Genomic DNA, 24,576 nt, shown 5'->3' with positions numbered 1-24,576 from the left:
GGCAGAAGCCAGGACTCCGGAGCTCAGAGAAGGTAACCGCAAGAGGCGAGCCTCCTTCGGCAGAAGCTGCTTTCCGGAGCTCTTGGCAACCGGCCAAGGAACCATGTATGTCAGAGGGAGAGTGCCGGTCAGAGCGCGGGCGGGGGAAAGCGCGAGCGCTGCGGGCAGGCGAACCTTCTGCTGCTCCCTACTGCTGTTGCTGCTCTCTGCGACAACAATTTTACTTTCCCTGGGACTCCCAGATGCAGAGAAATGCCCTGCACAGCGCAGAAACCTGTCACACCATGGGTGGAATAGGGTGCTGCAAATCCGTGCTTGTGTCAGTGGCAGGGGTGAGCTGCACAAACATGTGCTGTCCTGTCACACGTTCTCCTCGCCAGACGCAGTGCAAAAGCTTTCTGCTTGCATTAAGAGCAAGAAAGGCAGAAGCCAGGACTCCGGAGCTCAGAGAAGGTAACTGCAAGAGGCGAGCCTCCTTCGGCAGAAGCTGCTTTCCGGAGCTCTTGGCAACCGGCCAAGGAACCATGTGTGTCAGAGGGAGAGTGCCGGTCAGAGCGCGGGCGGGGGAAAGCGCGAGCGCTGCAGGCAGGCGAATAAAGAAGGTGTTGAACAGGCATGTGGCACGGGAAACTTTCAGACTACAAGTGGAACGTAGATGCTGCTCAGCGGCTTGCTGACAAGTCTCTAGTTGTCTTGTAGAAGAAGTACGGGCAAGACTTCCTTCTGCTGCTCCCTACTGCTGTTGCTGCTCTCTGCGACAACAATTTTACTTTCCCTTGGACTCCCAGATGCAGAGAAATGCCCTGCACAGCGCAGAAACCTGTCACACCATGGGTGGAATAGGGTGCTGCAAATCCGTGCTTGTGTCAGTGGCAGGGGTGAGCTGCACAAACATGTGCTGTCCTGTCACACGTTATCCTCGCCAGACGCAGTGCAAAAGCTTTCTGCTTGCATTAAGAGCAAGAAAGGCAGAAGCCAGGACTCCGGAGCTCAGAGAAGGTAACCGCAAGAGGCGAGCCTCCTTCGGCAGAAGCTGCTTTCCGGAGCTCTTGGTAACCGGCCAAGGAACCATGTGTGTCAGAGGGAGCGTGCCGATCAGCGCGCTGGCGGGGGAAAGAGCGAGCGCTGCGGGCAGGCGAATAAGGAAGGTGTTGAACAGGTATCTGGCAGGCGAAACTTTCATATTGCAAGTGGAACATAGCTGCCGCTCGCACGCTTGCTGATTAGTTGCTAGATGTCGTGTGGAAGTAGTACTGAAACGACTTCCTTCTGCTGATCCCTACTGCTGTTGCTGCTCTCTGAGGCAACAATTTTACTTTCTCTTGGACTCCCAGATGCAGAGAAATGCCCTGCACAGCGCAGAAACCTGTCACACTAAGGGTGGAATAGGGTGCTGCAAATCCGTGCTTGTGTCAGTGGCAGGGGTGAGCTGCACAAACTTGTGCTGTCCTGTCACACGTTCTCTTCGCCAGACGCAGTGCAAAAGCTTTCTGCTTGCATTAAGAGCAAGAAAGGCAGAAGCCAGGACTCCGGAGCTCAGAGAAGGTAACCGCAAGAGGCGAGCCTCCTTCGGCAGAAGCTGCTTTCCAGAGCTCTTGGCAACCGGCCAAGGAACCATGTGTGTCAGAGGGAGCGTGCCGATCAGCGCGCTGGCGGGGGAAAGAGCGAGCGCTGCGGGCAGGCGAATAAGGAAGGTGTTGAACAGGTATCTGGCAGGCGAAACTTTCATATTGCAAGTGGAACATAGCTGCCGCTCGCACGCTTGCTGATTAGTTGCTAGATGTCGTGTGGAAGAAGTACTGAAACGACTTCCTTCTGCTGCTCCCTACTGCTGTTGCTGCTCTCTGCGGCAACAATTTTACTTTCTCTTGGACTCCCAGATGCAGAGAAATGCCCTGCACAGCGCAGAAACCTGTCACACCATGGGTGGAATAGGGTGCTGCAAATCCGTGCTTGTGTCAGTGGCAGGGGTGAGCTGCACAAACTTGTGCTCTCCTGTCACACGTTCTCCTCGCCAGACACAGTGCAAAAGCTTTCTGCTTGCATTAAGAGCAAGAAAGGCAGAAGCCAGGACTCCGGAGCTCAGAGAAGGTAACCGCAAGAGGCGAGCCTCCTTCGGCAGAAGCTGCTTTCCGGAGCTCTTGGCAACCGGCCAAGGAACCATGTGTGTCAGAGGGAGAGTGCCGGTGAGAGCGCGGGCGGGGGAAAGCGCGAGCGCTGCGGGCAGGCGAATAAGGAAGGTGTTGAACAGGCATGTGGCACGGGAAACTTTCAGACTGCAAGTGGAACGTAGATGCTGCTCAGCCGCTTGCTGACAAGTCTCTAGTTGTCTTGTAGAAGAAGTACTGAAACGACTTCCTTCTGCTGCTCCCTACTGCTGTTGCTGCTCTCTGCGGCAACAATTTTACTTTCTCTTGGATTCCCAGATGCAGAGAAATGCCCTGCACAGCGCAGAAACCTGTCACACCATGGGTGGAATAGGGTGCTGCAAATCCGTGCTTGTGTCAGTGGCAGGGGTGAGCTGCACAAACTTGTGCTCTCCTGTCACACGTTCTCCTCGCCAGACGCAGTGCAAAAGCTTTCTGCTTGCATTAAGAGAAAGAAAGGCAGAAGCCAGGACTCCGGAGCTCAGAGAAGGTAACCGCAAGAGGCGAGCCTCCTTCGGCAGAAGCTGCTTTCCGGAGCTCTTGGCAACCGGCCAAGGAACCATGTATGTCAGAGGGAGAGTGCCGGTCAGAGCGCGGGCGGGGGAAAGCGCGAGCGCTGCGGGCAGGCGAACCTTCTGCTGCTCCCTACTGCTGTTGCTGCTCTCTGCGACAACAATTTTACTTTCCCTGGGACTCCCAGATGCAGAGAAATGCCCTGCACAGCGCAGAAACCTGTCACACCATGGGTGGAATAGGGTGCTGCAAATCCGTGCTTGTGTCAGTGGCAGGGGTGAGCTGCACAAACATGTGCTGTCCTGTCACACGTTCTCCTCGCCAGACGCAGTGCAAAAGCTTTCTGCTTGCATTAAGAGCAAGAAAGGCAGAAGCCAGGACTCCGGAGCTCAGAGAAGGTAACCGCAAGAGGCGAGCCTCCTTCGGCAGAAGCTGCTTTCCAGAGCTCTTGGCAACCGGCCAAGGAACCATGTGTGTCAGAGGGAGCGTGCCGATAAGCGCGCTGGCGGGGGAAAGAGCGAGCGCTGCGGGCAGGCGAATAAGGAAGGTGTTGAACAGGTATCTGGCAGGCGAAACTTTCATATTGCAAGTGGAACATAGCTGCCGCTCGCACGCTTGCTGATTAGTTGCTAGATGTCGTGTGGAAGAAGTACTGAAACGACTTCCTTCTGCTGCTCCCTACTGCTGTTGCTGCTCTCTGCGGCAACAATTTTACTTTCTCTTGGACTCCCAGATGCAGAGAAATGCCCTGCACAGCGCAGAAACCTGTCACACCATGGTTGGAATAGGGTGCTGCAAATCCGTGCTTGTGTCAGTGGCAGGGGTGAGCTGCACAAACTTGTGCTCTCCTGTCACACGTTCTCCTCGCCAGACACAGTGCAAAAGCTTTCTGCTTGCATTAAGAGCAAGAAAGGCAGAAGCCAGGACTCCGGAGCTCAGAGAAGGTAACCGCAAGAGGCGAGCCTCCTTCGGCAGAAGCTGCTTTCCGGAGCTCTTGGCAACCGGCCAAGGAACCATGTGTGTCAGAGGGAGAGTGCCGGTGAGAGCGCGGGCGGGGGAAAGCGCGAGCGCTGCGGGCAGGCGAATAAGGAAGGTGTTGAACAGGCATGTGGCACGGGAAACTTTCAGACTGCAAGTGGAACGTAGATGCTGCTCAGCCGCTTGCTGACAAGTCTCTAGTTGTCTTGTAGAAGAAGTACTGAAACGACTTCTTTCTGCTGCTCCCTACTGCTGTTGCTGCTCTCTGCGGCAACAATTTTACTTTCTCTTGGATTCCCAGATGCAGAGAAATGCCCTGCACAGCGCAGAAACCTGTCACACCATGGGTGGAATAGGGTGCTGCAAATCCGTGCTTGTGTCAGTGGCAAGGGTGAGCTGCACAAACTTGTGCTCTCCTGTCACACGTTCTCCTCGCCAGACGCAGTGCAAAAGCTTTCTGCTTGCATTAAGAGAAAGAAAGGCAGAAGCCAGGACTCCGGAGCTCAGAGAAGGTAACCGCAAGAGGCGAGCCTCCTTCGGCAGAAGCTGCTTTCCGGAGCTCTTGGCAACCGGCCAAGGAACCATGTATGTCAGAGGGAGAGTGCCGGTCAGAGCGCGGGCGGGGGAAAGCGCGAGCGCTGCGGGCAGGCGAACCTTCTGCTGCTCCCTACTGCTGTTGCTGCTCTCTGCGACAACAATTTTACTTTCCCTGGGACTCCCAGATGCAGAGAAATGCCCTGCACAGCGCAGAAACCTGTCACACCATGGGTGGAATAGGGTGCTGCAAATCCGTGCTTGTGTCAGTGGCAGGGGTGAGCTGCACAAACATGTGCTGTCCTGTCACACGTTCTCCTCGCCAGACGCAGTGCAAAAGCTTTCTGCTTGCATTAAGAGCAAGAAAGGCAGAAGCCAGGACTCCGGAGCTCAGAGAAGGTAACTGCAAGAGGCGAGCCTCCTTCGGCAGAAGCTGCTTTCCGGAGCTCTTGGCAACCGGCCAAGGAACCATGTGTGTCAGAGGGAGAGTGCCGGTCAGAGCGCGGGCGGGGGAAAGCGCGAGCGCTGCGGGCAGGCGAATAAGGAAGGTGTTGAACAGGCATGTGGCACGGGAAACTTTCAGACTACAAGTGGAACGTAGATGCTGCTCAGCGGCTTGCTGACAAGTCTCTAGTTGTCTTGTAGAAGAAGTACGGGCAAGACTTCCTTCTGCTGCTCCCTACTGCTGTTGCTGCTCTCTGCGACAACAATTTTACTTTCCCTTGGACTCACAGATGCAGAGAAATGCCCTGCACAGCGCAGAAACCTGTCACACCATGGGTGGAATAGGGTGCTGCAAATCCGTGCTTGTGTCAGTGGCAGGGGTGAGCTGCACAAACATGTGCTGTCCTGTCACACGTTCTCCTCGCCAGACGCAGTGCAAAAGCTTTCTGCTTGCATTAAGAGCAAGAAAGGCAGAAGCCAGGACTCCGGAGCTCAGAGAAGGTAACCGCAAGAGGCGAGCCTCCTTCGGCAGAAGCTGCTTTCCGGAGCTCTTGGCAACCGGCCAAGGAACCATGTGTGTCAGAGGGAGCGTGCCGATCAGCGCGCTGGCGGGGGAAAGAGCGAGCGCTGCGGGCAGGCGAATAAGGAAGGTGTTGAACAGGCATGTGGCACGGGAAACTTTCAGACTACAAGTGGAACGTAGATGCTGCTCAGCGGCTTGCTGACAAGTCTCTAGTTGTCTTGTAGAAGAAGTACGGGCAAGACTTCCTTCTGCTGCTCCCTATTGCTGTTGCTGCTCTCTGCGACAACAATTTTACTTTCTCTTGGATTCCCAGATGCAGAGAAATGCCCTGCACAGCGCAGAAACCTGTCACACCATGGGTGGAATAGGGTGCTGCAAATCCGTGCTTGTGTCAGTGGCAGGGGTGAGCTGCACAAACTTGTGCTCTCCTGTCACACGTTCTCCTCGCCAGACGCAGTGCAAAAGCTTTCTGCTTGCATTAAGAGCAAGAAAGGCAGAAGCCAGGACTCCGGAGCTCAGAGAAGGTAACCGCAAGAGGCGAGCCTCCTTCGGCAGAAGCTGCTTTCCGGAGCTCTTGGCAACCGGCCAAGGAACCATGTATGTCAGAGGGAGAGTGCCGGTCAGAGCGCGGGCGGGGGAAAGCGCGAGCGCTGCGGGCAGGCGAACCTTCTGCTGCTCCCTACTGCTGTTGCTGCTCTCTGCGACAACAATTTTACTTTCCCTGGGACTCCCAGATGCAGAGAAATGCCCTGCACAGCGCAGAAACCTGTCACACCATGGGTGGAATAGGGTGCTGCAAATCCGTGCTTGTGTCAGTGGCAGGGGTGAGCTGCACAAACATGTGCTGTCCTGTCACACGTTCTCCTCGCCAGACGCAGTGCAAAAGCTTTCTGCTTGCATTAAGAGCAAGAAAGGCAGAAGCCAGGACTCCGGAGCTCAGAGAAGGTAACTGCAAGAGGCGAGCCTCCTTCGGCAGAAGCTGCTTTCCGGAGCTCTTGGCAACCGGCCAAGGAACCATGTGTGTCAGAGGGAGAGTGCCGGTCAGAGCGCGGGCGGGGGAAAGCGCGAGCGCTGCGGGCAGGCGAATAAGGAAGGTGTTGAACAGGCATGTGGCACGGGAAACTTTCAGACTACAAGTGGAACGTAGATGCTGCTCAGCGGCTTGCTGACAAGTCTCTAGTTGTCTTGTAGAAGAAGTACGGGCAAGACTTCCTTCTGCTGCTCCCTACTGCTGTTGCTGCTCTCTGCGACAACAATTTTACTTTCCCTTGGACTCACAGATGCAGAGAAATGCCCTGCACAGCGCAGAAACCTGTCACACCATGGGTGGAATAGGGTGCTGCAAATCCGTGCTTGTGTCAGTGGCAGGGGTGAGCTGCACAAACATGTGCTGTCCTGTCACACGTTCTCCTCGCCAGACGCAGTGCAAAAGCTTTCTGCTTGCATTAAGAGCAAGAAAGGCAGAAGCCAGGACTCCGGAGCTCAGAGAAGGTAACCGCAAGAGGCGAGCCTCCTTCGGCAGAAGCTGCTTTCCGGAGCTCTTGGCAACCGGCCAAGGAACCATGTGTGTCAGAGGGAGCGTGCCGATCAGCGCGCTGGCGGGGGAAAGAGCGAGCGCTGCGGGCAGGCGAATAAGGAAGGTGTTGAACAGGTATCTGGCAGGCGAAACTTTCATATTGCAAGTGGAACATAGCTGCCGCTCGCACGCTTGCTGATTAGTTGCTAGATGTCGTGTGGAAGTAGTACTGAAACGACTTCCTTCTGCTGCTCCCTACTGCTGTTGCTGCTCTCTGAGGCAACAATTTTACTTTCTCTTGGACTCCCAGATGCAGAGAAATGCCCTGCACAGCGCAGAAACCTGTCACACCATGGGTGGAATAGGGTGCTGCAAATCCGTGCTTGTGTCAGTGGCAGGGGTGAGCTGCACAAACTTGTGCTCTCCTGTCACACGTTCTCCTCGCCAGACACAGTGCAAAAGCTTTCTGCTTGCATTAAGAGCAAGAAAGGCAGAAGCCAGGACTCCGGAGCTCAGAGAAGGTAACCGCAAGAGGCGAGCCTCCTTCGGCAGAAGCTGCTTTCCGGAGCTCTTGGCAACCGGCCAAGGAACCATGTGTGTCAGAGGGAGAGTGCCGGTCAGAGCGCGGGCGGGGGAAAGCGCGAGCGCTGCGGGCAGGCGAATAAGGAAGGTGTTGAACAGGCATGTGGCACGGGAAACTTTCAGACTACAAGTGGAACGTAGATGCTGCTCAGCGGCTTGCTGACAAGTCTCTAGTTGTCTTGTAGAAGAAGTACGGGCAAGACTTCCTTCTGCTGCTCCCTACTGCTGTTGCTGCTCTCTGCGACAACAATTTTACTTTCCCTTGGACTCCCAGATGCAGAGAAATGCCCTGCACAGCGCAGAAACCTGTCACACCATGGGTGGAATAGGGTGCTGCAAATCCGTGCTTGTGTCAGTGGCAGGGGTGAGCTGCACAAACTTGTGCTCTCCTGTCACACGTTCTCCTCGCCAGACACAGTGCAAAAGCTTTCTGCTTGCATTAAGAGCAAGAAAGGCAGAAGCCAGGACTCCGGAGCTCAGAGAAGGTAACCGCAAGAGGCGAGCCTCCTTCGGCAGAAGCTGCTTTCCGGAGCTCTTGGCAACCGGCCAAGGAACCATGTGTGTCAGAGGGAGAGTGCCGGTCAGAGCGCGGGCGGGGGAAAGCGCGAGCGCTGCGGGCAGGCGAACCTTCTGCTGCTCCGTACTGCTGTTGCTGCTCTCTGCGACAACAATTTTACTTTCCCTGGGACTCCCAGATGCAGAGAAATGCCCTGCACAGCGCAGAAACCTGTCACACCATGGGTGGAATAGGGTGCTGCAAATCCGTGCTTGTGTCAGTGGCAGGGGTGAGCTGCACAAACATGTGCTGTCCTGTCACACGTTCTCCTCGCCAGACGCAGTGCAAAAGCTTTCTGCTTGCATTAAGAGCAAGAAAGGCAGAAGCCAGGACTCCGGAGCTCAGAGAAGGTAACTGCAAGAGGCGAGCCTCCTTCGGCAGAAGCTGCTTTCCGGAGCTCTTGGCAACCGGCCAAGGAACCATGTGTGTCAGAGGGAGAGTGCCGGTCAGAGCGCGGGCGGGGGAAAGCGATAGCGCTGCGGGCAGGCGAATAAGGAAGGTGTTGAACAGGCATGTGGCACGGGAAACTTTCAGACTACAAGTGGAACGTAGATGCTGCTCAGCGGCTTGCTGACAAGTCTCTAGTTGTCTTGTAGAAGAAGTACGGGCAAGACTTCCTTCTGCTGCTCCCTACTGCTGTTGCTGCTCTCTGAGGCAACAATTTTACTTTCTCTTGGACTCCCAGATGCAGAGAAATGCCCTGCACAGCGCAGAAACCTGTCACACTAAGGGTGGAATAGGGTGCTGCAAATCCGTGCTTGTGTCAGTGGCAGGGGTGAGCTGCACAAACTTGTGCTGTCCTGTCACACGTTCTCCTCGCCAGACGCAGTGCAAAAGCTTTCTGCTTGCATTAAGAGCAAGAAAGGCAGAAGCCAGGACTCCGGAGCTCAGAGAAGGTAACCGCAAGAGGCGAGCCTCCTTCGGCAGAAGCTGCTTTCCGGAGCTCTTGGCAACCGGCCAAGGAACCATGTGTGTCAGAGGGAGCGTGCCGATCAGCGCGCTGGCGGGGGAAAGAGCGAGCGCTGCGGGCAGGCGAATAAGGAAGGTGTTGAACAGGTATCTGGCAGGCGAAACTTTCATATTGCAAGTGGAACATAGCTGCCGCTCGCACGCTTGCTGATTAGTTGCTAGATGTCGTGTGGAAGAAGTACTGAAACGACTTCCTTCTGCTGCTCCCTACTGCTGTTGCTGCTCTCTGCGGCAACAATTTTACTTTCTCTTGGACTCCCAGATGCAGAGAAATGCCCTGCACAGCGCAGAAACCTGTCACACCATGGGTGGAATAGGGTGCTGCAAATCCGTGCTTGTGTCAGTGGCAGGGGTGAGCTGCACAAACATGTGCTGTCCTGTCACACGTTCTCCTCGCCAGACGCAGTGCAAAAGCTTTCTGCTTGCATTAAGAGCAAGAAAGGCAGAAGCCAGGACTCCGGAGCTCAGAGAAGGTAACCGCAAGAGGCGAGCCTCCTTCGGCAGAAGCTGCTTTCCGGAGCTCTTGGCAACCGGCCAAGGAACCATGTGTGTCAGAGGGAGAGTGCCGGTCAGAGCGCGGGCGGGGGAAAGCGCGAGCGCTGCGGGCAGGCGAATAAGGAAGGTGTTGAACAGGCATGTGGCACGGGAAACTTTCAGACTACAAGTGGAACGTAGATGCTGCTCAGCGGCTTGCTGACAAGTCTCTAGTTGTCTTGTAGAAGAAGTACGGGCAAGACTTCCTTCTGCTGCTCCCTACTGCTGTTGCTGCTCTCTGCGACAACAATTTTACTTTCCCTTGGACTCACAGATGCAGAGAAATGCCCTGCACAGCGCAGAAACCTGTCACACCATGGGTGGAATAGGGTGCTGCAAATCCGTGCTTGTGTCAGTGGCAGGGGTGAGCTGCACAAACATGTGCTGTCCTGTCACACGTTCTCCTCGCCAGACGCAGTGCAAAAGCTTTCTGCTTGCATTAAGAGCAAGAAAGGCAGAAGCCAGGACTCCGGAGCTCAGAGAAGGTAACCGCAAGAGGCGAGCCTCCTTCGGCAGAAGCTGCTTTCCGGAGCTCTTGGCAACCGGCCAAGGAACCATGTGTGTCAGAGGGAGCGTGCCGATCAGCGCGCTGGCGGGGGAAAGAGCGAGCGCTGCGGGCAGGCGAATAAGGAAGGTGTTGAACAGGCATGTGGCACGGGAAACTTTCAGACTACAAGTGGAACGTAGATGCTGCTCAGCGGCTTGCTGACAAGTCTCTAGTTGTCTTGTAGAAGAAGTACGGGCAAGACTTCCTTCTGCTGCTCCCTATTGCTGTTGCTGCTCTCTGCGACAACAATTTTACTTTCCCTTGGATTCCCAGATGCAGAGAAATGCCCTGCACAGCGCAGAAACCTGTCACACCATGGGTGGAATAGGGTGCTGCAAATCCGTGCTTGTGTCAGTGGCAGGGGTGAGCTGCACAAACTTGTGCTCTCCTGTCACACGTTCTCCTCGCCAGACGCAGTGCAAAAGCTTTCTGCTTGCATTAAGAGCAAGAAAGGCAGAAGCCAGGACTCCGGAGCTCAGAGAAGGTAACCGCAAGAGGCGAGCCTCCTTCGGCAGAAGCTGCTTTCCGGAGCTCTTGGCAACCGGCCAAGGAACCATGTATGTCAGAGGGAGAGTGCCGGTCAGAGCGCGGGCGGGGGAAAGCGCGAGCGCTGCGGGCAGGCGAACCTTCTGCTGCTCCCTACTGCTGTTGCTGCTCTCTGCGACAACAATTTTACTTTCCCTGGGACTCCCAGATGCAGAGAAATGCCCTGCACAGCGCAGAAACCTGTCACACCATGGGTGGAATAGGGTGCTGCAAATCCGTGCTTGTGTCAGTGGCAGGGGTGAGCTGCACAAACATGTGCTGTCCTGTCACACGTTCTCCTCGCCAGACGCAGTGCAAAAGCTTTCTGCTTGCATTAAGAGCAAGAAAGGCAGAAGCCAGGACTCCGGAGCTCAGAGAAGGTAACTGCAAGAGGCGAGCCTCCTTCGGCAGAAGCTGCTTTCCGGAGCTCTTGGCAACCGGCCAAGGAACCATGTGTGTCAGAGGGAGAGTGCCGGTCAGAGCGCGGGCGGGGGAAAGCGCGAGCGCTGCGGGCAGGCGAATAAGGAAGGTGTTGAACAGGCATGTGGCACGGGAAACTTTCAGACTACAAGTGGAACGTAGATGCTGCTCAGCGGCTTGCTGACAAGTCTCTAGTTGTCTTGTAGAAGAAGTACGGGCAAGACTTCCTTCTGCTGCTCCCTACTGCTGTTGCTGCTCTCTGCGACAACAATTTTACTTTCCCTTGGACTCCCAGATGCAGAGAAATGCCCTGCACAGCGCAGAAACCTGTCACACCATGGGTGGAATAGGGTGCTGCAAATCCGTGCTTGTGTCAGTGGCAGGGGTGAGCTGCACAAACATGTGCTGTCCTGTCACACGTTCTCCTCGCCAGACGCAGTGCAAAAGCTTTCTGCTTGCATTAAGAGCAAGAAAGGCAGAAGCCAGGACTCCGGAGCTCAGAGAAGGTAACCGCAAGAGGCGAGCCTCCTTCGGCAGAAGCTGCTTTCCGGAGCTCTTGGCAACCGGCCAAGGAACCATGTGTGTCAGAGGGAGCGTGCCGATCAGCGCGCTGGCGGGGGAAAGAGCGAGCGCTGCGGGCAGGCGAATAAGGAAGGTGTTGAACAGGTATCTGGCAGGCGAAACTTTCATATTGCAAGTGGAACATAGCTGCCGCTCGCACGCTTGCTGATTAGTTGCTAGATGTCGTGTGGAAGTAGTACTGAAACGACTTCCTTCTGCTGCTCCCTACTGCTGTTGCTGCTCTCTGAGGCAACAATTTTACTTTCTCTTGGACTCCCAGATGCAGAGAAATGCCCTGCACAGCGCAGAAACCTGTCACACCATGGGTGGAATAGGGTGCTGCAAATCCGTGCTTGTGTCAGTGGCAGGGGTGAGCTGCACAAACTTGTGCTCTCCTGTCACACGTTCTCCTCGCCAGACACAGTGCAAAAGCTTTCTGCTTGCATTAAGAGCAAGAAAGGCAGAAGCCAGGACTCCGGAGCTCAGAGAAGGTAACCGCAAGAGGCGAGCCTCCTTCGGCAGAAGCTGCTTTCCGGAGCTCTTGGCAACCGGCCAAGGAACCATGTGTGTCAGAGGGAGAGTGCCGGTCAGAGCGCGGGCGGGGGAAAGCGCGAGCGCTGCGGGCAGGCGAATAAGGAAGGTGTTGAACAGGCATGTGGCACGGGAAACTTTCAGACTACAAGTGGAACGTAGATGCTGCTCAGCGGCTTGCTGACAAGTCTCTAGTTGTCTTGTAGAAGAAGTACGGGCAAGACTTCCTTCTGCTGCTCCCTACTGCTGTTGCTGCTCTCTGCGACAACAATTTTACTTTCCCTTGGACTCCCAGATGCAGAGAAATGCCCTGCACAGCGCAGAAACCTGTCACACCATGGGTGGAATAGGGTGCTGCAAATCCGTGCTTGTGTCAGTGGCAGGGGTGAGCTGCACAAACTTGTGCTCTCCTGTCACACGTTCTCCTCGCCAGACACAGTGCAAAAGCTTTCTGCTTGCATTAAGAGCAAGAAAGGCAGAAGCCAGGACTCCGGAGCTCAGAGAAGGTAACCGCAAGAGGCGAGCCTCCTTCGGCAGAAGCTGCTTTCCGGAGCTCTTGGCAACCGGCCAAGGAACCATGTGTGTCAGAGGGAGAGTGCCGGTCAGAGCGCGGGCGGGGGAAAGCGCGAGCGCTGCGGGCAGGCGAACCTTCTGCTGCTCCGTACTGCTGTTGCTGCTCTCTGCGACAACAATTTTACTTTCCCTGGGACTCCCAGATGCAGAGAAATGCCCTGCACAGCGCAGAAACCTGTCACACCATGGGTGGAATAGGGTGCTGCAAATCCGTGCTTGTGTCAGTGGCAGGGGTGAGCTGCACAAACATGTGCTGTCCTGTCACACGTTCTCCTCGCCAGACGCAGTGCAAAAGCTTTCTGCTTGCATTAAGAGCAAGAAAGGCAGAAGCCAGGACTCCGGAGCTCAGAGAAGGTAACTGCAAGAGGCGAGCCTCCTTCGGCAGAAGCTGCTTTCCGGAGCTCTTGGCAACCGGCCAAGGAACCATGTGTGTCAGAGGGAGAGTGCCGGTCAGAGCGCGGGCGGGGGAAAGCGATAGCGCTGCGGGCAGGCGAATAAGGAAGGTGTTGAACAGGCATGTGGCACGGGAAACTTTCAGACTACAAGTGGAACGTAGATGCTGCTCAGCGGCTTCCTGACAAGTCTCTAGTTGTCTTGTAGAAGAAGTACGGGCAAGACTTCCTTCTGCTGCTCCCTACTGCTGTTGCTGCTCTCTGCGACAACAATTTTACTTTCCCTTGGACTCCCAGATGCAGAGAAATGCCCTGCACAGCGCAGAAACCTGTCACACCATGGGTGGAATAGGGTGCTGCAAATCCGTGCTTGTGTCAGTGGCAGGGGTGAGCTGCACAAACATGTGCTGTCCTGTCACACGTTCTCCTCGCCAGACGCAGTGCAAAAGCTTTCTGCTTGCATTAAGAGCAAGAAAGGCAGAAGCCAGGACTCCGGAGCTCAGAGAAGGTAACCGCAAGAGGCGAGCCTCCTTCGGCAGAAGCTGCTTTCCGGAGCTCTTGGCAACCGGCCAAGGAACCATGTGTGTCAGAGGGAGCGTGCCGATCAGCGCGCTGGCGGGGGAAAGAGCGAGCGCTGCGGGCAGGCGAATAAGGAAGGTGTTGAACAGGTATCTGGCAGGCGAAACTTTCATATTGCAAGTGGAACATAGCTGCCGCTCGCACGCTTGCTGATTAGTTGCTAGATGTTGTGTGGAAGTAGTACTGAAACGACTTCCTTCTGCTGCTCCCTACTGCTGTTGCTGCTCTCTGAGGCAACAATTTTACTTTCTCTTGGACTCCCAGATGCAGAGAAATGCCCTGCACAGCGCAGAAACCTGTCACACTAAGGGTGGAATAGGGTGCTGCAAATCCGTGCTTGTGTCAGTGGCAGGGGTGAGCTGCACAAACTTGTGCTGTCCTGTCACACGTTCTCCTCGCCAGACGCAGTGCAAAAGCTTTCTGCTTGCATTAAGAGCAAGAAAGGCAGAAGCCAGGACTCCGGAGCTCAGAGAAGGTAACCGCAAGAGGCGAGCCTCCTTCGGCAGAAGCTGCTTTCCGGAGCTCTTGGCAACCGGCCAAGGAACCATGTGTGTCAGAGGGAGCGTGCCGATCAGCGCGCTGGCGGGGGAAAGAGCGAGCGCTGCGGGCAGGCGAATAAGGAAGGTGTTGAACAGGTATCTGGCAGGCGAAACTTTCATATTGCAAGTGGAACATAGCTGCCGCTCGCACGCTTGCTGATTAGTTGCTAGATGTCGTGTGGAAGAAGTACTGAAACGACTTCCTTCTGCTGCTCCCTACTGCTGTTGCTGCTCTCTGCGGCAACAATTTTACTTTCTCTTGGACTCCCAGATGCAGAGAAATGCCCTGCACAGCGCAGAAACCTGTCACACCATGGGTGGAATAGGGTGCTGCAAATCCGTGCTTGTGTCAGTGGCAGGGGTGAGCTGCACAAACATGTGCTGTCCTGTCACACGTTCTCCTCGCCAGACGCAGTGCAAAAGCTTTCTGCTTGCATTAAGAGCAAGAAAGGCAGAAGCCAGGACTCCGGAGCTCAGAGAAGGTAACCGCAAGAGGCGAGCCTCCTTCGGCAGAAGCTGCTTTCCGGAGCTCTTGGCAACCGGCCAAGGAACCATGTGTGTCAGAGGGAGAGTGCCGGTCAGAGCGCGGGCGGGGGAAAGAGCGAGCGCTGCGGGCAGGCGAACCTTCTGCTGCTCCCTACTGCTGTTGCTGCTCTCTGCGACAACAATTTTACTTTCCCTGGGACTCCCAGATGCAGAGAAATGCCCTGCACAGCGCAGAAACCTGTCACACCATGGGTGGAATAGGGTGCTGCAAATCCGTGCTTGTGTCAGTGGCAGGGGTGAGCTGCACAAACATGTGCTGTCCTGTCACACGTTCTCCTCGCCAGACGCAGTGCAAAAGCTTTCTGCTTGCATTAAGAGCAAGAAAGGCAGAAGCCAGGACTCCGGAGCTCAGAGAAGGTAACCGCAAGAGGCGAGCCTCCTTCGGCAGAAGCTGCTTTCCGGAGCTATTGGCAACCGGCCAAGGAACCATGTGTGTCAGAGAGAGAGTGCCGGTCAGAGCGCGGGCGGGGGAAAGCGCGAGCGCTGCGGGCAGGCGAATAAGGAAGGTGTTGAACAGGCATGTGGCACGGGAAACTTTCAGACTACAAGTGGAACGTAGATGCTGCTCAGCGGCTTGCTGACAAGTCTCTAGTTGTCTTGTAGAAGAAGTACGGGCAAGACTTCCTTCTGCTGCTCCCTACTGCTGTTGCTGCTCTCTGCGACAACAATTTTACTTTCCCTTGGACTCCCAGATGCAGAGAAATGCCCTGCACAGCGCAGAAACCTGTCACACCATGGGTGGAATAGGGTGCTGCAAATCCGTGCTTGTGTCAGTGGCAGGGGTGAGCTGCACAAACATGTGCTGTCCTGTCACACGTTCTCCTCGCCAGACGCAGTGCAAAAGCTTTCTGCTTGCATTAAGAGCAAGAAAGGCAGAAGCCAGGACTCCGGAGCTCAGAGAAGGTAACCGCAAGAGGCGAGCCTCCTTCGGCAGAAGCTGCTTTCCGGAGCTCTTGGCAACCGGCCAAGGAACCATGTGTGTCAGAGGGAGCGTGCCGATCAGCGCGCTGGCGGGGGAAAGAGCGAGCGCTGCGGGCAGGCGAATAAGGAAGGTGTTGAACAGGTATCTGGCAGGCGAAACTTTCATATTGCAAGTGGAACATAGCTGCCGCTCGCACGCTTGCTGATTAGTTGCTAGATGTTGTGTGGAAGTAGTACTGAAACGACTTCCTTCTGCTGCTCCCTACTGCTGTTGCTGCTCTCTGAGGCAACAATTTTACTTTCTCTTGGACTCCCAGATGCAGAGAAATGCCCTGCACAGCGCAGAAACCTGTCACACTAAGGGTGGAATAGGGTGCTGCAAATCCGTGCTTGTGTCAGTGGCAGGGGTGAGCTGCACAAACTTGTGCTCTCCTGTCACACGTTCTCCTCGCCAGACGCAGTGCAAAAGCTTTCTGCTTGCATTAAGAGCAAGAAAGGCAGAAGCCAGGACTCCGGAGCTCAGAGAAGGTAACCGCAAGAGGCGAGCCTCCTTCGGCAGAAGCTGCTTTCCGGAGCTCTTGGCAACCGGCCAAGGAACCATGTGTGTCAGAGGGAGCGTGCCGATCAGCGCGCTGGCGGGGGAAAGAGCGAGCGCTGCGGGCAGGCGAATAAGGAAGGTGTTGAACAGGTATCTGGCAGGCGAAACTTTCATATTGCAAGTGGAACATAGCTGCCGCTCGCACGCTTGCTGATTAGTTGCTAGATGTCGTGTGGAAGAAGTACTGAAACGACTTCCTTCTGCTGCTCCCTACTGCTGTTGCTGCTCTCTGCGGCAACAATTTTACTTTCTCTTGGACTCCCAGATGCAGAGAAATGCCCTGCACAGCGCAGAAACCTGTCACACCATGGGTGGAATAGGGTGCTGCAAATCCGTGCTTGTGTCAGTGGCAGGGGTGAGCTGCACAAACATGTGCTGTCCTGTCACACGTTCTCCTCGCCAGACGCAGTGCAAAAGCTTTCTGCTTGCATTAAGAGCAAGAAAGGCAGAAGCCAGGACTCCGGAGCTCAGAGAAGGTAACCGCAAGAGGCGAGCCTCCTTCGGCAGAAGCTGCTTTCCGGAGCTCTTGGCAACCGGCCAAGGAACCATGTGTGTCAGAGGGAGAGTGCCGGTCAGAGCGCGGGCGGGGGAAAGAGCGAGCGCTGCGGGCAGGCGAACCTTCTGCTGCTCCCTACTGCTGTTGCTGCTCTCTGCGACAACAATTTTACTTTCCCTGGGACTCCCAGATGCAGAGAAATGCCCTGCACAGCGCAGAAACCTGTCACACCATGGGTGGAATAGGGTGCTGCAAATCCGTGCTTGTGTCAGTGGCAGGGGTGAGCTGCACAAACATGTGCTGTCCTGTCACACGTTCTCCTCGCCAGACGCAGTGCAAAAGCTTTCTGCTTGCATTAAGAGCAAGAAAGGCAGAAGCCAGGACTCCGGAGCTCAGAGAAGGTAACCGCAAGAGGCGAGCCTCCTTCGGCAGAAGCTGCTTTCCGGAGCTATTGGCAACCGGCCAAGGAACCATGTGTGTCAGAGAGAGAGTGCCGGTCAGAGCGCGGGCGGGGGAAAGCGCGAGCGCTGCGGGCAGGCGAATAAGGAAGGTGTTGAACAGGCATGTGGCACGGGAAACTTTCAGACTGCAAGTGGAACGTAGATGCTGCTCAGCCGCTTGCTGACAAGTCTCTAGTTGTCTTGTAGAAGAAGTACGGCCACGAGTTCCTTCTGCTGCTCCCTACTGCTGTTGCTGCTCTCTGCGACAACAATTTTACTTTCCCTTGGACTCCCAGATGCAGAGAAATGCCCTGCACAGCGCAGAAACCTGTCACACCATGGGTGGAATAGGGTGCTGCAAATCCGTGCTTGTGTCAGTGGCAGGGGTGAGCTGCACAAACTTGTGCTCTCCTGTCACACGTTCTCCTCGCCAGACACAGTGCAAAAGCTTTCTGCTTGCATTAAGAGCAAGAAAGGCAGAAGCCAAGACTCCGGAGCTCAGAGAAGGTAACCGCAAGAGGCGAGCCTCCTTCGGCAGAAGCTGCTTTCCGGAGCTCTTGGCAACCGGCCAAGGAACCATGTGTGTCAGAGGGAGAGTGCCGGTCAGAGCGCGGGCGGGGGAAAGCGCGAGCGCTGCGGGCAGGCGAATAAGGAAGGTGTTGAACAGGCATGTGGCACGGGAAACTTTCAGACTGCAAGTGGAACGTAGATGCTGCTCAGCCGCTTGCTGACAAGTCTCTAGTTGTCTTGTAGAAGAAGTACGGCCACGAGTTCCTTCTGCTGCTCCCTACTGCTGTTGCTGCTCTCTGCGACAACAATTTTACTTTCCCTTGGACTCCCAGATGCAGAGAAATGCCCTGCACAGCGCAGAAACCTGTCACACCATGGGTGGAATAGGGTGCTGCAAATCCGTGCTTGTGTCAGTGGCATTGGTGAGCTGCACAAACATGTGCTGTCCTGTCACACGTTCTCCTCGCCAGACGCAGTGCAAAAGCTTTCTGCTTGCATTAAAGAGCAAGAAAGGCAGAAGCCAGGACTCCGGAGCTCAGAGAAGGTAACCGCAAGAGGCGAGCCTCCTTCGGCAGAAGCTGCTTTCCGGAGCTCTTGGCAACCGGCCAAGGAACCATGTGTGTCAGAGGGAGAGTGCCGGTCAGAGCGCGGGCGGGGGAAAGCGCGAGCGCTGCGGGCAGGCGAACCTTCTGCTGCTCCCTACTGCTGTTGCTGCTCTCTGCGACAACAATTTTACTTTCCCTGGGACTCCCAGATGCAGAGAAATGCCCTGCACAGCGCAGAAACCTGTCACACCATGGGTGGAATAGGGTGCTGCAAATCCGTGCTTGTGTCAGTGGCAGGGGTGAGCTGCACAAACATGTGCTGTCCTGTCACACGTTCTCCTCGCCAGACGCAGTGCAAAAGCTTTCTGCTTGCATTAAGAGCAAGAAAGGCAGAAGCCAGGACTCCGGAGCTCAGAGAAGGTAACCGCAAGAGGCGAGCCTCCTTCGGCAGAAGCTGCTTTCCGGAGCTATTGGCAACCGGCCAAGGAACCATGTGTGTCAGAGGGAGAGTGCCGGTCAGAGCGCGGGCGGGGGAAAGCGCGAGCGCTGCGGGCAGGCGAATAAGGAAGGTGTTGAACAGGCATGTGGCACGCGAATCTTTTAGACTGCAAGTGGAACTTAGCTGCTGCTCAGCCGCTTGCTGACAAGTCTCTAGTTGTCTTGTAGAAGAAGTACGGGCAAGACTTCCTTCTGCTGCTCCCTACTGCTGTTGCTGCTCTCTGCGACAACAATTTTACTTTCCCTTGGACTCCCAGATGCAGAGAAATGCCCTGCACAGCGCAGAAACCTGTCACACCATGGGTGGAATAGGGTGCTGCAAATCCGTGCTTGTGTCAGTGGCAGGGGTGAGCTGCACAAACATGTGCTGTCCTGTCACACGTTCTCCTCGCCAGACACAGTGCAAAAGCTTTCTGCTTGCATTAAGAGCAAGAAAGGCAGAAGCCAAGACTCCGGAGCTCAGAGAAGGTAACCGCAAGAGGCGAGCCTCCTTCGGCAGAAGCTGCTTTCCGGAGCTATTGGCAACCGGCCAAGGAACCATGTATGTCAGAGGGAGAGTGCCGGTCAGAGCGCGGGCGGGGGAAAGCGCGAGCGCTGCGGGCAGGCGAACCTTCTGCTGCTCCCTACTGCTGTTGCTGCTCTCTGCGACAACAATTTTACTTTCCCTGGGACTCCCAGATGCAGAGAAATGCCCTGCACAGCGCAGAAACCTGTCACACCATGGGTGGAATAGGGTGCTGCAAATCCGTGCTTGTGTCAGTGGCAGGGGTGAGCTGCACAAACATGTGCTGTCCTGTCACACGTTCTCCTCGCCAGACGCAGTGCAAAAGCTTTCTGCTTGCATTAATAGCAAGAAAGGCAGAAGCCAGGACTCCGGAGCTCAGAGAAGGTAACTGCAAGAGGCGAGCCTCCTTCGGCAGAAGCTGCTTTCCGGAGCTCTTGGCAACCGGCCAAGGAACCATGTGTGTCAGAGGGAGAGTGCCGGTCAGAGCGCGGGCGGGGGAAAGCGCGAGCGCTGCGGGCAGGCGAATAAGGAAGGTGTTGAACAGGCATGTGGCACGGGAAACTTTCAGACTACAAGTGGAACGTAGATGCTGCTCAGCGGCTTGCTGACAAGTCTCTAGTTGTCTTGTAGAAGAAGTACGGGCAAGACTTCCTTCTGCTGCTCCCTACTGCTGTTGCTGCTCTCTGCGACAACAATTTTACTTTCCCTGGGACTCCCAGATGCAGAGAAATGCCCTGCACAGCGCAGAAACCTGTCACACCATGGGTGGAATAGGGTGCTGCAAATCCGTGCTTGTGTCAGTGGCAGGGGTGAGCTGCACAAACATGTGCTGTCCTGTCACACGTTCTCCTCGCCAGACGCAGTGCAAAAGCTTTCTGCTTGCATTAAGAGCAAGAAAGGCAGAAGCCAGGACTCCGGAGCTCAGAGAAGGTAACCGCAAGAGGCGAGCCTCCTTCGGCAGAAGCTGCTTTCCGGAGCTATTGGCAACCGGCCAAGGAACCATGTGTGTCAGAGGGAGAGTGCCGGTCAGAGCGCGGGCGGGGGAAAGCGCGAGCGCTGCGGGCAGGCGAATAAGGAAGGTGTTGAACAGGCATGTGGCACGGGAAACTTTCAGACTGCAAGTGGAACGTAGATGCTGCTCAGCCGCTTGCTGACAAGTCTCTAGTTGTCTTGTAGAAGAAGTACGGCCTCGATTTCCTTCTGCTGCTCCCTACTGCTGTTGCTGCTCTCTGCGACAACAATTTTACTTTCCCTTGGACTCCCAGATGCAGAGAAATGCCCTGCACAGCGCAGAAACCTGTCACACCATGGGTGGAATAGGGTGCTGCAAATCCGTGCTTGTGTCAGTGGCATTGGTGAGCTGCACAAACATGTGCTGTCCTGTCACACGTTCTCCTCGCCAGACGCAGTGCAAAAGCTTTCTGCTTGCAATAAAGAGCAAGAAAGGCAGAAGCCAGGACTCCGGAGCTCAGAGAAGGTAACCGCAAGAGGCGAGCCTCCTTCGGCAGAAGCTGCTTTCCGGAGCTCTTGGCAACCGGCCAAGGAACCATGTGTGTCAGAGGGAGAGTGCCGGTCAGAGCGCGGGCGGGGGAAAGCTCGAGCGCTGCGGGCAGGCGAATAAGGAAGGTGTTGAACAGGCATGTGGCACGCGAATCTTTTAGACTGCAAGTGGAACTTAGCTGCTGCTCAGCCGCTTGCTGACAAGTCTCTAGTTGTCTTGTAGAAGAAGTACGGGCAAGACTTCCTTCTGCTGCTCCCTACTGCTGTTGCTGCTCTCTGCGACAACAATTTTACTTTCCCTTGGACTCCCAGATGCAGAGAAATGCCCTGCACAGCGCAGAAAACTGTCACACCATGGGTGGAATAGGGTGCTGCAAATCCGTGCTTGTGTCAGTGGCAGGGGTGAGCTGCACAAACTTGTGCTCTCCTGTCACACGTTCTCCTCGCCAGACACAGTGCAAAAGCTTTCTGCTTGCATTAAGAGCAAGAAAGGCAGAAGCCAGGACTCCGGAGCTCAGAGAAGGTAACCGCAAGAGGCGAGCCTCCTTCGGCAGAAGCTGCTTTCCGGAGCTCTTGGCAACCGGCCAAGGAACCATGTATGTCAGAGGGAGAGTGCCGGTCAGAGCGCGGGCGGGGGAAAGCGCGAGCGCTGCGGGCAGGCGAACCTTCTGCTGCTCCCTACTGCTGTTGCTGCTCTCTGCGACAACAATTTTACTTTCCCTGGGACTCCCAGATGCAGAGAAATGCCCTGCACAGCGCAGAAACCTGTCACACCATGGGTGGAATAGGGTGCTGCAAATCCGTGCTTGTGTCAGTGGCAGGGGTGAGCTGCACAAACATGTGCTGTCCTGTCACACGTTCTCCTCGCCAGACGCAGTGCAAAAGCTTTCTGCTTGCATTAAGAGCAAGAAAGGCAGAAGCCAGGACTCCGGAGCTCAGAGAAGGTAACCGCAAGAGGCGAGCCTCCTTCGGCAGAAGCTGCTTTCCGGAGCTATTGGCAACCGGCCAAGGAACCATGTGTGTCAGAGGGAGAGTGCCGGTCAGAGCGCGGGCGGGGGAAAGCGCGAGCGCTGCGGGCAGGCGAATAAGGAAGGTGTTGAACAGGCATGTGGCACGGGAAACTTTCAGACTACAAGTGGAACGTAGATGCTGCTCAGCGGCTTGCTGACAAGTCTCTAGTTGTCTTGTAGAAGAAGTACGGGCAAGACTTCCTTCTGCTCATCCCTACTGCTGTTGCTGCTCTCTGCGACAACAATTTTACTTTCCCTTGGACTCCCAGATGCAGAGAAATGCCCTGCACAGCGCAGAAACCTGTCACACCATGGGTGGAATAGGGTGCTGCAAATCCGTGCTTGTGTCAGTGGCAGGGGTGAGCTGCACAAACATGTGCTGTCCTGTCACACGTTCTCCTCGCCAGACGCAGTGCAAAAGCTTTCTGCTTGCATTAAGAGCAAGAAAGGCAGAAGCCAGGACTCCGGAGCTCAGAGAAGGTAACCGCAAGAGGCGAGCCTCCTTCGGCAGAAGCTGCTTTCCGGAGCTCTTGGCAACCGGCCAAGGAACCATGTGTGTCAGAGGGAGCGTGCCGATCAGCGCGCTGGCGGGGGAAAGAGCGAGCGCTGGGGGCAGGCGAATAAGGAAGGTGTTGAACAGGTATCTGGCAGGCGAAACTTTCATATTGCAAGTGGAACATAGCTGCCGCTCGCACGCTTGCTGATTAGTTGCTAGATGTCGTGTGGAAGTAGTACTGAAACGACTTCCTTCTGCTGCTCCCTACTGCTGTTGCTGCTCTCTGAGGCAACAATTTTACTTTCTCTTGGACTCCCAGATGCAGAGAAATGCCCTGCACAGCGCAGAAACCTGTCACACTAAGGGTGGAATAGGGTGCTGCAAATCCGTGCTTGTGTCAGTGGCAGGGGTGAGCTGCACAAACTTGTGCTGTCCTGTCACACGTTCTCCTCGCCAGACGCAGTGCAAAAGCTTTCTGCTTGCATTAAGAGCAAGAAAGGCAGAAGCCAGGACTCCGGAGCTCAGAGAAGGTAACCGCAAGAGGCGAGCCTCCTTCGGCAGAAGCTGCTTTCCGGAGCTCTTGGCAACCGGCCAAGGAACCATGTGTGTCAGAGGGAGCGTGCCGATCAGCGCGCTGGCGGGGGAAAGAGCGAGCGCTGCGGGCAGGCGAATAAGGAAGGTGTTGAACAGGTATCTGGCAGGCGAAACTTTCATATTGCAAGTGGAACATAGCTGCCGCTCGCACGCTTGCTGATTAGTTGCTAGATGTCGTGTGGAAGAAGTACTGAAACGACTTCCTTCTGCTGCTCCCTACTGCTGTTGCTGCTCTCTGCGGCAACAATTTTACTTTCTCTTGGACTCCCAGATGCAGAGAAATGCCCTGCACAGCGCAGAAACCTGTCACACCATGGGTGGAATAGGGTGCTGCAAATCCGTGCTTGTGTCAGTGGCAGGGGTGAGCTGCACAAACTTGTACTCTCCTGTCACACGTTCTCCTCGCCAGACGCAGTGCAAAAGCTTTCTGCTTGCATTAAGAGCAAGAAAGGCAGAAGCCAGGACTCCGGAGCTCAGAGAAGGTAACCGCAAGAGGCGAGCCTCCTTCGGCAGAAGCTGCTTTCCGGAGCTCTTGGCAACCGGCCAAGGAACCATGTATGTCAGAGGGAGAGTGCCGGTCAGAGCGCGGGCGGGGGAAAGCGCGAGCGCTGCGGGCAGGCGAATAAGGAAGGTGTTGAACAGGCATGTGGCACGGGAAACTTTCAGACTGCAAGTGGAACGTAGATGCTGCTCAGCCGCTTGCTGACAAGTCTCTAGTTGTCTTGTAGAAGAAGTACGGCCACGAGTTCCTTCTGCTGCTCCCTACTGCTGTTGCTGCTCTCTGCGACAACAATTTTACTTTCCCTGGGACTCCCAGATGCAGAGAAATGCCCTGCACAGCGCAGAAACCTGTCACACCATGGGTGGAATAGGGTGCTGCAAATCCGTGCTTGTGTCAGTGGCATTGGTGAGCTGCACAAACATGTGCTGTCCTGTCACACGTTCTCCTCGCCAGACGCAGTGCAAAAGCTTTCTGCTTGCATTAAAGAGCAAGAAAGGCAGAAGCCAGGACTCCGGAGCTCAGAGAAGGTAACCGCAAGAGGCGAGCCTCCTTCGGCAGAAGCTGCTTTCCGGAGCTCTTGGCAACCGGCCAAGGAACCATGTGTGTCAGAGGGAGAGTGCCGGTCAGAGCGCGGGCGGGGGAAAGCGCGAGCGCTGCGGGCAGGCGAACCTTCTGCTGCTCCCTACTGCTGTTGCTGCTCTCTGCGACAACAATTTTACTTTCCCTGGGACTCCCAGATGCAGAGAAATGCCCTGCACAGCGCAGAAACCTGTCACACCATGGGTGGAATAGGGTGCTGCAAATCCGTGCTTGTGTCAGTGGCAGGGGTGAGCTGCACAAACATGTGCTGTCCTGTCACACGTTCTCCTCGCCAGACGCAGTGCAAAAGCTTTCTGCTTGCATTAAGAGCAAGAAAGGCAGAAGCCAGGACTCCGGAGCTCAGAGAAGGTAACCGCAAGAGGCGAGCCTCCTTCGGCAGAAGCTGCTTTCCGGAGCTATTGGCAACCGGCCAAGGAACCATGTGTGTCAGAGGGAGAGTGCCGGTCAGAGCGCGGGCGGGGGAAAGCGCGAGCGCTGCGGGCAGGCGAATAAGGAAGGTGTTGAACAGGCATGTGGCACGCGAATCTTTTAGACTGCAAGTGGAACTTAGCTGCTGCTCAGCCGCTTGCTGACAAGTCTCTAGTTGTCTTGTAGAAGAAGTACGGGCAAGACTTCCTTCTGCTGCTCCCTACTGCTGTTGCTGCTCTCTGCGACAACAATTTTACTTTCCCTTGGACTCCCAGATGCAGAGAAATGCCCTGCACAGCGCAGAAACCTGTCACACCATGGGTGGAATAGGGTGCTGCAAATCCGTGCTTGTGTCAGTGGCAGGGGTGAGCTGCACAAACATGTGCTGTCCTGTCACACGTTCTCCTCGCCAGACACAGTGCAAAAGCTTTCTGCTTGCATTAA

This window comes from Cyanistes caeruleus, chromosome 4 (assembly GCF_971803275.1).
Source record: "Cyanistes caeruleus chromosome 4, bCyaCae1.hap1.1, whole genome shotgun sequence".
Classification (NCBI taxonomy): Eukaryota; Metazoa; Chordata; class Aves; order Passeriformes; family Paridae; genus Cyanistes; species Cyanistes caeruleus.
Note: the sequence above shows the minus strand (reverse complement) of the source record.